General features: G+C 35.8%; 1 long non-coding RNA gene across 1 annotated transcript; it reads right to left on the reverse strand.

Annotated features, from left to right (window-relative positions):
• Window positions 1–6,763: 6,763 nt before the first annotated feature.
• Window positions 6,764–10,385, reverse strand: LOC137728524 (uncharacterized). Its single transcript, XR_015952713.1, has 4 exons — window positions 9,689–10,385; window positions 8,080–9,256; window positions 7,647–7,809; window positions 6,764–7,193 (listed from the first exon to the last, which is right to left on the reverse strand). It is a non-coding gene; the product is annotated as an uncharacterized LOC137728524 (long non-coding RNA).
• Between the last annotated feature and the right edge of the window lie 314 nt (window positions 10,386–10,699).

The raw sequence follows: 10,699 nt of genomic DNA on the forward strand, positions 1-10,699 counted from the left end.
CTCATGCATCTGTCATGTGTGAGTATTGAGTAGTCCACATTTGACACGAATAATACCATACAGTTGCACACTTGGATCCTGTATACCGTAAAAATTGTCTGCAGTACCGTGCAGATGAATTCAACTCCTAGGTCCTTTGTAGTGAGACAGACATAAAGAAAAGCCTTAATCTAAAATGTTGCCTTATGTCTCTCAATTTTGGAGTCTGATTTTCTCTTCGATCTCATTGTAGTTGTAAACCCTAAGCAACGGTCTGTCAAACCCTAAAGGTTGGTACGTGCTTGTGTCGAAAAAGCAGTAGCATTTGCTACTTCAATTCGACACGGTTTACATGTTCGGAATAGCTAAGCATATCCATAACTAGAAGAATTGTCAGGTGCTGAGGATCATTCCTCTACTAAATCCCAACTTCAGGAAGCATGTTCAAGCCTAGTAATTAACTCAAACCTATCCAGCATGGTCCACCACTAATATCACCAATATATTAAGGATAAAAATTCTTATATATTAATTGTATATTATTTTGTCATATGATTGATTCTCGAACAAGATAAACCTTAAGAAAGAGAGAAAATGGATAGTCGTTTTTTTTTCTCTTCACATTATGAACGTTATCTTCTTCTATATGTTGTACTATTTGTTTTTTTTCTTTAGGTAAAAGCAAAATATTTGCTCTGCTGTTTGTAGAATGACCACATATATATTCGGGTGTGTTGGGCTTTCCAACGATGGACATCCACATATGTTGGACCACTGTCTTACAATACTATACGGCAGACGAAGAAATGCGTCTTTCTCTCTCTCTCATTCTATAAAAGAGATTGATTTATTCACATACACAAAGAATTTGTGTACGTGTAGTGTGTGTAATTAGTTGATCAGTAAATATGATACAAAAAACATGTAATCCTCATAAGTAGAAGTATAGTGAGCATGCATTCCTCATATAAGTAGAAGTATGGTGATAACATTTGAAAATGAAACGCTACCTCATTAGTCTCTGCACAGTCTGCAACTTGATCTCAAATTTTCGTTCAAGTGCTGGAGATCATGATGAAATAATTGTATATGCATTACAGATAAGGGAATAAAGTTCGTGCCACTCGAATTATTGTTCTTTGAGCATACATATACCTGAAGCGCTTGAGTATAAATATACCAAGGTTTTTGGCTATTAAAAATCAATAGCATAAATTAATTTCCTTGTATCTATAAATTCCATGGTTATTGGTCATAAAAATCCACAGCATTTTAAAGCACTGCATGTGAATTACCGAGCAGCCTCCTCTTGGCAAACTGCCTATATCTTCTACATAAGAATTGAGAAACGCTGTCTGCCAAAGGAGATCTGCTCAGCAATTCTACTGCAGTTTCTATTTTTCATGAACATACCGTACTCGTAATGTACTTATACATGAACAGAAACAAGATACGATTATTAACGCCGTTACTTGACTTTGAATTCGTTCTACTTGCTTTTTGTAGATATTTCATATTTATGCTGTAAAGTTAATCTCTTCTTAATTTCCAAATCTATAAACATTCATTATGTGTGCTAGTGGCTACTTGTACATATGATTACAGGTAGTTTGCCACAGGCTACTGGATCATTGCAGATTGGCTCTTCAAGGTGAATCTGAATTTGAACATCAGTGAAGAAAGTTGAGGTTTTACCATAAAATCAATTGTCAATATAGCGAGTAGCAACTTTTTATAAACAAATGCAAGATCCCTTAACTCCTCGATATTGGATTCACACTCTGAAACAATTAGGATTGTTTGGTTTGGCCGTGAAATACATGCATTTTTTAAGTAATAGCTCCTTACAGAGTAGCAAATCAATATACATTGACAAGTTCTACTAATGGGAATACTACTCTGAATTTATGTACAGAAGCTTAATGAATATTCAAACACATGGAGACGCAAGAAAATTTGGAGAGAATATATCATTTGCACTGCGGCCTGTTGACCAATTAAGTGCTAAATCTCAAGGGACTTTTGTTCATCGATGTTCTTCAACTAATATGATATTCATACAAATTTGTTGTAATAAAATTTATATTTGACAGAAGAGAATTTGTGGCATCATTCTTAAGACATGTAATATTTGAACTCCTTTGGAGTTCAATTCGAAGCAACTGATGAACAAAAAATCAGCAACATGCTACAATGCCTACTACTGTTGACATGCAGATCCTTTAAACTGTTTTAAGCTTTAGCTTTAGTTTTCTAAGCTTATTTAAGTTGAGTTTGTCTGTACGGATGCAAACTTTTCAACTTGTTCTTCTAGGGTTTCCTCTTCTTTGTCTTCTAATGTTAGCTTAAGTTGAGTTCGTCCGTAAGGATGTAAATTTTCAACTTGTTCATCTAGGGTTTCCACTGCTTTGTCTTCTTCTCGGCACTAAGAGAGTATGGACCATCAATCTGGCACACGTACTATTTCTTGTATGGAAATTCATACGTGTACGAACATGGATGTTACACAAATGGAAGTGTGATATCTTAATACATACCGTAAATTCTACAGTACTCCAAAATATAGGATATTTCTAAACTTAATAACAATTAGCTACTTAACTATTGATTTTTGTATTTTTGACCCAAAATCTAACGGTTAAAAAGCCGGGAGTATCCTATACTTTGACCACCGTAGAAAATCCTTAATACATACATCATTCATGCCCGAGTGGTCAATATCCATTATGCTAATATGTGCGTCCTTGCTCGAGTTTCTGCACACAAATATGACTTTCGGGTCCATCTGCTGGCTGTTGATGACAGCCATGAGAACTGAGATTGCAACTTTACACGTACCTAAAAGATAAAGATTTTGGAGAAGATGCCTATGGAATATGGATCTTGCATAACGAAGCATCCACAAAAAATCTGTTCTCTCTCTCTTTTTTCATCTTTTCCCCATTTTCTCGATAACCCTATCAAGCATTGTTAATTTGATTCTATTGTGTGAAAGCTATATGTAACCTTTCAGGTTGAGGTAGGGACATGATAATTATATGCATTGATACAAAATTAAAACCCTTGTAATAAATTGTTGACTAAATTGATGTGATATATAGCATATGGTTTTATGGCATGACGGAATACAAGTGTCAGAAACCCTAGTAATCTAAATTCTGGGTAAGGTGATGGGTACTAGCCAGGTTAGAAATCCAAGGATCGAAACTGTCATTTGTAACAAATGAAAAAATTTGGATCAATAACCTGTAATATATATAATTTGTGAAACAGAATCCTTTTCAATGTAAATTAAGAGGAATTAGTACTATGAAATCAAGTGATGAAAAGCTTTCCAAGTCACTCAAGGGTCAAGAGTCAAGAGAAGAAAGCTTTGTTTTATTGTATATGCTCATCTTGGACAGTATAAATTGTACTGGACTCCATGGCATCATTCTGCAGAACTGAATGAAGATCAGCTGGCTGCAGTTGCATTACAGGGCAGTTCTCCATTAGCAGGCAGCAATTATGAGGTGCATGTGTTGGCTTCATGCATTCCTGCCAAAGGATATTTACCCAGCAATTCTCCTGCCGCTTTGTTTCACAAAAAAATTCTGTTGTTAATAATTAGCTCGGATATAGATGTTTTGATCAGTGGAGTCATTCAATTTTCTATTACAAAAATGGCAAAGTCAATTAGTCTATATGTGTATGGAGTAACAAACTTTTAGAGTAAATAAGATAGTTATTAGATGTTTCACAATATCATAAAAATACTAAAGATAGTTATTAGCAATGAAGATAAGTATGGACATATAAAAAATATACTATAGCTTGTGACATGCCATTGAAAATTGAGAGTAAATTCAGCAGTTTATGATTAAGGATAAAAAAATCCACGCATGCGCACAAACGGAACTTTGTAGGGTTTTATATACAAGTGGTATCGAGAGAGGCAGAAATCTAACTCAGGACTTTGGGTGCAAAGTGCAAAAGAAAATGTTTTTAACTAATTGAACTAAAAACCTCTTGCAATATATACCTGTAGGTAACTTTATCGTTAATTTATTTTAAACTTTAAAGACTTGAGTCACACCATTGCACTTTTGGGGAAAATTAGGCACACAAAATTTTAGTCAGATTTCAATAATAAAAAAAATAGGATGAATATATTGGATTTTGATGCTTTATTCATCAATGAGAGTAGTGACCATGCTTATAGAAAATTTGGGTGATATACCTTATTGTCAAACATCAATAATAACACCAATAGAACACTTAGATCACCAATAGAACAATCTGATCACCAAATTGTGGCGATATTGTTCTATAGATTTTGGCCACAATCATATGTTGTCCTCATAAACACAAATAGAGACAATTGCAAATCATGTAACTAGTGGGTGCTTTTCTTGTAGTGATTGAGGTGAACCCCTTTAAAATATATACATCACAAGCACTTAGGCTAGAAGGAATAGGATTGTTTAAAGAGTATGTAAATTACAAGTTTTGTGGAAGAAGAAATTCTAATTAGGTTTGTATTCTATCACAGAAACCAATGTGGATTAGTAGCCCACTTAGAAACCAAAGTGGATTAGCTAGTTTTCATACAACTGTGGCAAAACTATACATAGGGAAAATAACAGAAAGTGGAGAAGGAAATTAATTCTCTGAAAAGTTCAAAACTGTTCACAATTTCTTGGGTAAAGTTTCATCTATAAATATTGAAACCAAAAAATTCCTTCTTTCTTTAAACCTTAGGCTTTCAGAGCACCACAACGTATACAAACCATCAAAGACTTAACTACGTCAATGCTAGTGTAGTGGTACTTCTCTTTCATCCGTTGTGGTTGTTGCTTTGAATCATCTGGTAATCACTTTTCAAACGTTTGTATCAAGATCATCTGAAAGCACTAGCTTTCCAAGAAACAAGCCTAGTTAGGGTTCTTGAGCTCTGCACAAAATTTAGTACAAATCAAACTGCAAATTTGCAGTTATCAATCTGTATCAGGCTTTCATCGGCATTGTTATGACATGGTAATGCAGACGAGTTTCTCAAGTTGAAGTTGAAAAATGTAATTAAGGCATATCTGTCTTTCACACAATCTAATCTCCACCTTTTCAAGTTAACTACAAGATCAGCCTTCCTAGTTGCAGCTAGCCCTCTGAGCTTCAATGGCATGAATATGTATATTTTTCTCAGAGCATTATTCATTTACTAGTACTTTTGTTGCCAAAACAATCATCATCTTCATACCAAAGCAATAAAATATTAATTAACAGCAACAGTTAGCAACAGATAAAGATAAAAAAAAACATGTGCTAGCTAGCTTACTGTATTTGAAACCGATAGATGGAAGTGCATGAATACCAAGTGGTGCGGACACACACACATATATGGATATTCATTGGTAGAGTTATTGAATTGCAGGGCAATTCTCCTTTGGCAGAAAGCATATCCAGTGGTAGCACTCAAGAGTAAATGCACCAGAATCATTTCTGCCAAAGGAGATTTGCACTGTTATTCATCCCTACCCTCAGCACAGTCCTTTACTTAATTGTGCACCATGCATATGCATGCATATGTACTTGTTAAGGTGAGTTGCTGCAGGAAGTTGAATTGCTTGCCATGGTTTTTATTAGGGCATGAATCGTGTGATTCGCACATTAGACATGGATATTCTGCGGAGATCGATCAGCATATGCGAGGCATCATTATCTACTGAGTCTTTTTTCTTGCTATATAATGCTATCATGGTCCCCTCCCCCTCCCCCTTCCCTTAACCAAGCTGTTGTGTAATTTCTTCCCGTACATATGTACACAAACATTATATATGTTTAATTCAAATATCTATACACATTATGTTTGCAGTCATCTGTCTTGATTAACTAATATTGTCCAGTCCTCTTGCTTCTGCCTAAATTATACCACGTACGTAAAATAGGTTTAGGGTTTATCATTTATGTATATGTTAACAATAAAGTTATGTATAGGATTTAGGATATATAGGTGTTTTGTATCGATCAAATTTATTAACTTAGCAAATATATTATGCCTCTAAACTTGACACCTGCTGTAACGATTGACCTTTCTCTATATATTCTCGGACAATATGTCAATAATATGAGAGATTTTTCAGTGTGACCAGCACACGAGGTAGTATATCACGTGTCATTATACAAATGGTGGGATTTATGTGTTAAAAAGTTAATAATTTAAAAAATAAAAATTTTCACCACTTACATAAAAGCACGCGGTGTACCATCCATGTTTCCATCACAATGAAAAATTTCTCTGATGATAGAAAGAAAACAACAAAATCAGAAATAGGTACAAATGAAAATCTATCGGATATGCTGAAGTAAACAGTCGGATATGCTGCGTGCGGGTCAATAAATATTCCTCCCGGAGCTAGCAACAGGTTGCCTTTCTCCATCATGTGATCGTGGTCCAAACCAATATCCTCTCCCGTCCATCTCAATATTTTTGGCCGTCATTGCGCTTTGAGGTTTGGTTATCAGTCTCTCCTTCAGTTCATATGCACGTTAAACTGCAAAAATCTATATACGAATATCTGTACATATTACATCCTTCATTACGGAATCTTCCTCCATCAGAGTCCTTTCGAGTTTTCTTGTTCGCCCTTTTTTTCCTTCTTTTAATTCGTTTGCGAAACAAGTAATCAAGCATATTAGGACAGCGTGTATGAATACTCAGTTTCAACGGGTCAAACTTTCTGTTGTCAACGAACAATTCTCCAAATTAATCCTCACTTGTGGCGATATTCAAATCAAACAATGCAAATAGGAAAGAGTTAGGAGTCTAATTAAATTACTGAAACTACATACATATATCCATATATACACACATACGCATACAACACACACATATGTATCCACTACTAGAATTTTGGCTAAAGAACACCATTTTCATTGGTATCTATAATAAAGAACGGGCACCGTCATTGGTGGCAAACCTCACTTGTCACCAAACAGCCACTAAATATAAGGCCATGGCCTGTATAGAAGTCTCTATTGTTACAATCACCACCAATTAGATAACGGTGGCACAATGAATAGTTACACCTTTGAAATATTATGTAATTTAACAGGCACCAAATTTGAAGGAAATTGCCGCTTAAAAGACTTCACAGTTTCTTGAACACCTCCAAACACGTTTTTTAAGAGTGACATGCTCCTCATAATGCTTGAGCCTCAGTAATTGCTATCTCTACCTGCAAACACATAAGCACATGGATCAAATGACTAAAATATACACAAAAGTATGCCTTTACAGTTTTATTGTTTCCTACAACCTGCATAAAAGGCATATACTTGCGAGTATGAGTCTCTATAACATTGCACATGAAAAAACAGGTTAAGAGACGCGTTGAAAGAAAAAACAGGTTAAGACAAGTGTGTAAATCATTTCTCTTTTTGAAATTGTGAGAAGCTAGAGGCAGGACTAAAGTAGAAGTTGGTTCTGCAACATAATTTAGTTGGCGAATTAAAAAGTTAACTAGTTAGATATGTAAATTAACACCGAAGTCTTCAAAATGCGTACATAATACATATGCATACAGAAGCCCTTTATCTTATATGATCGATAGTAATAATTAGCATGCAAATGTGATGATCAAAGGAGAGTATATCTATGGAGAAGGGATTGCAGATTGCATTGTCCATACAGAAGTGGGGATAGTGATGGTGTTGATGAAGAGTTGGGTCCATCAAAACAAATTGCATGTCTTCTGAAGGTTTCCAATGGCGTTTCCTTTGGTTGATGAACCAATTATTTATCTGTTTAAGTTCCAAACCAGTTTATTCTGCCAGTGCTAGCTTCTGAGCCTCCTGCATTTAATAAACAAGGTCCCTTTATAATATATCGCGCTACCACAACAAGAAACCAAATATTCGTGGTATAATGTTTGCTTATGTTGTTAGAATCAGTATGAACTAAGACAACAATCAACATGATGTATGTCTACGTTTGACTATGTTGTTAGACTGGATAGGAACTACTACAACAAAAATCCACACGATTAATGTTCCGGATTTGCAGTACATCTAGAATGTAAGGATCTAAATGAACAAGGATATAGATGAGTATGAAAAATATACCGATGGATAGGGCCACTTGTAATGTCTGCACCACCAGTCAAGCAACTGGTGCCGTGCTTCCTTTGGCAATTTTCCATTCTTTTTCTTCTTCATAAACTCCTCCTTCAGAGTGCCCAAATATCCACCGTATTTGTGCAAAAGCTGAACTTTGAGTTCTCTCTATCTTCAGCTTGAGAATCTATGTCATTGATTGCATTAGCCTCTTCTGGAGATCTACCTAGTCCAATAAAATTGCCACCACTAGTACTAGCTGATCAAGCATGCCACAGGATCAGAAGAGAGGAATGTTATAAGGAAGATAATATACAGCCTAGCCAGGAATATTAATCAAACTCCATGAACCATTAAAGCTTACAAGTATGTCGGGTGGATCGAGAAGAAACTTCATACATAAACTTTCCAAACAAGTGAAAATGACCAACAGAGACAGTTTGGATGACAGTCTATCATACAGATTACATATATGGAAATGGTGAACGCAGTCAAAGAATACACAGTTATTTTCTTCCATTTAGAAGAGAACATTATATTCTTTATTTAGTTGGATTCTTGACAAAATGTTTACAGTTTACCTGACAAATAATCACTTGACGATGACACTTAATTTTGCTCTATCTCCTTCTTCATATATGGGATTTGAACCACATGTAATATATTCACCTTGTGCAATTAGTACTTATAGGTACTCAGTGCCTACACCTATTTAATTAACTGTTCGATTTGATCCAATGGCTTAAACTAAGAAACTGAAGAAATCCAACGGTCAAATGTGTCTGCATAGAGTGCTTGTATTAACTAGGAAAAAATCGCACCTTTTATAATATCTGTCATTAGTTACAAGTCTCAAGATCTCAACATATTTTTAGACGTCCCATATTCTAGACAACTAAAGCGAGAAGTGAATCAAAGGTCACAGACATATCTCCGGAGTCTTAGATACACATATATACGAGTAAGTTCTCTAGCTTCAAGAGAAAAGTTTCCCTAACTACAAACTAATCATATGGATTTTCTTTCAATATTTTTTCAAAAGAAGTTAAGCACAGCAGGAAGCTACCAAAGGTATGGTCTTCCTAATAGCCAGGTTCATCTAACAATCATGCCCTTCTGCAACGGAGTCATATTTCCAAATCAAAAGCTAAAACCTTTAATGCAGCTCCCACACCATGCCCAGTTCCTACCACAATTAAAGACAAAAGTATAAATAACCCAGAGGTACGAACTCGGTCTCTCTCAGGTTTTCAACACTTAAAAAAATTAGAGGACACAATTAAGCATAAATTTAACTGAGATCAGCTCAAATACCTCCTAGCTTATCATACAACCCTACAGCTAGCTAACAAAAATACAGACGATCCAATTTTGAAATTCCAGTTGATCCATCACAAGGCATCAAAGGTTAAAAACAAACCCCTAAACCATCTAAACCCTTCTGCCTCCAAAAATCCCTAAACTACAAATTTTACACAATTTGCTCCAAAGTCATAATAAAATACTGTGGAATCCCAAAAAATTACGATAAATCTGAGAAATTAAACACACAAAAAAAAAAAAAAAAAAAAAAAAGGGAAAATTTCATTGCGAATTAGGAAAAATATAAAACAACTACCTCCTTAGAGCACTGATCTGAGGAACAGTTAAGACGACGGTGCTTCCTCAGAATCTCAGATCCGATCTCAGACTTCACCGACTCGACGAGTTTGAACTCCTGCAGCTTCTTCAACTCCATCTGAAGCTTGTCTTGCTCTTGGCCCTTTGTTTGGAGCTCTTTCTTCTTGATATTCGAGATCTCTTCCTTCTTCTTCAGGAGCTTATCGGTTTCTCCTTCTAAAGACTCGTTGCCTGAAGCTTCTCTTGCATTTCTTCAACTTCTTTCTCGAACGACAGACAGTTGGGATCTGAGCGTGAGATGCAAAGAGAGGGAGAGACGGATCGATTGAGATAGAGAGAGTGCGGAAAAAAACAGGAGAAGAAGACTGAAAGAGAAATTAAAAAAACTTTCACCAAAGTTGAAAAAACATGTAAAAAAACTTTGGTGTCAGGATAAATTTCGGTTTACTCCTCTTAAATTTCGTGGTATTCAATATTTGGTACATGAAATTTTTTTCGTCTCAGAGTCATATTTAAGGTGTTAATTTTGGAACAGTCTCGTACATCTGCTGTTAAATATTCCGCTAACTAATGACGTGGCATACATGTAGACAATGATTAGGCGCGCACGTGTCATTAAGGGATCACATGGAAATTAAAAATTAAAAAAAAATAATTATTTAAAAGAAAGAAAGAAAGGAAAAAAAAAAAAAAAACCCAAATCCTCTTCGTTTTCCCCAGAATCCCCACCCGTTCCCCCATCCTCCATCACCTCTCATCACCCACCCCTTCCCCCATCCTCCATCACCTCTCATCACCCACCCCTTCCCCCATCCTCCATCACCCGCAACCACTTCCCTCTCCCCACTTAACAAAACAGGGGGCTGATGGAGAAGAGAATCCAGCTGCTATCACTCAAATTCGACGAAAAGGTCTCTATTGAATCAAAACTCAATGGGTTTAATGGGTTCAGGGGAGTCCTGTACTCAATGAGGAACGTGAGCTTGCTACTGCTAATGATCCTACTGTA

Source organism: Pyrus communis, chromosome 10 (assembly GCF_041283825.1).
Source record: "Pyrus communis isolate YQ-2024b chromosome 10, ASM4128382v1, whole genome shotgun sequence".
Taxonomy (NCBI): Eukaryota; Viridiplantae; Streptophyta; class Magnoliopsida; order Rosales; family Rosaceae; genus Pyrus; species Pyrus communis.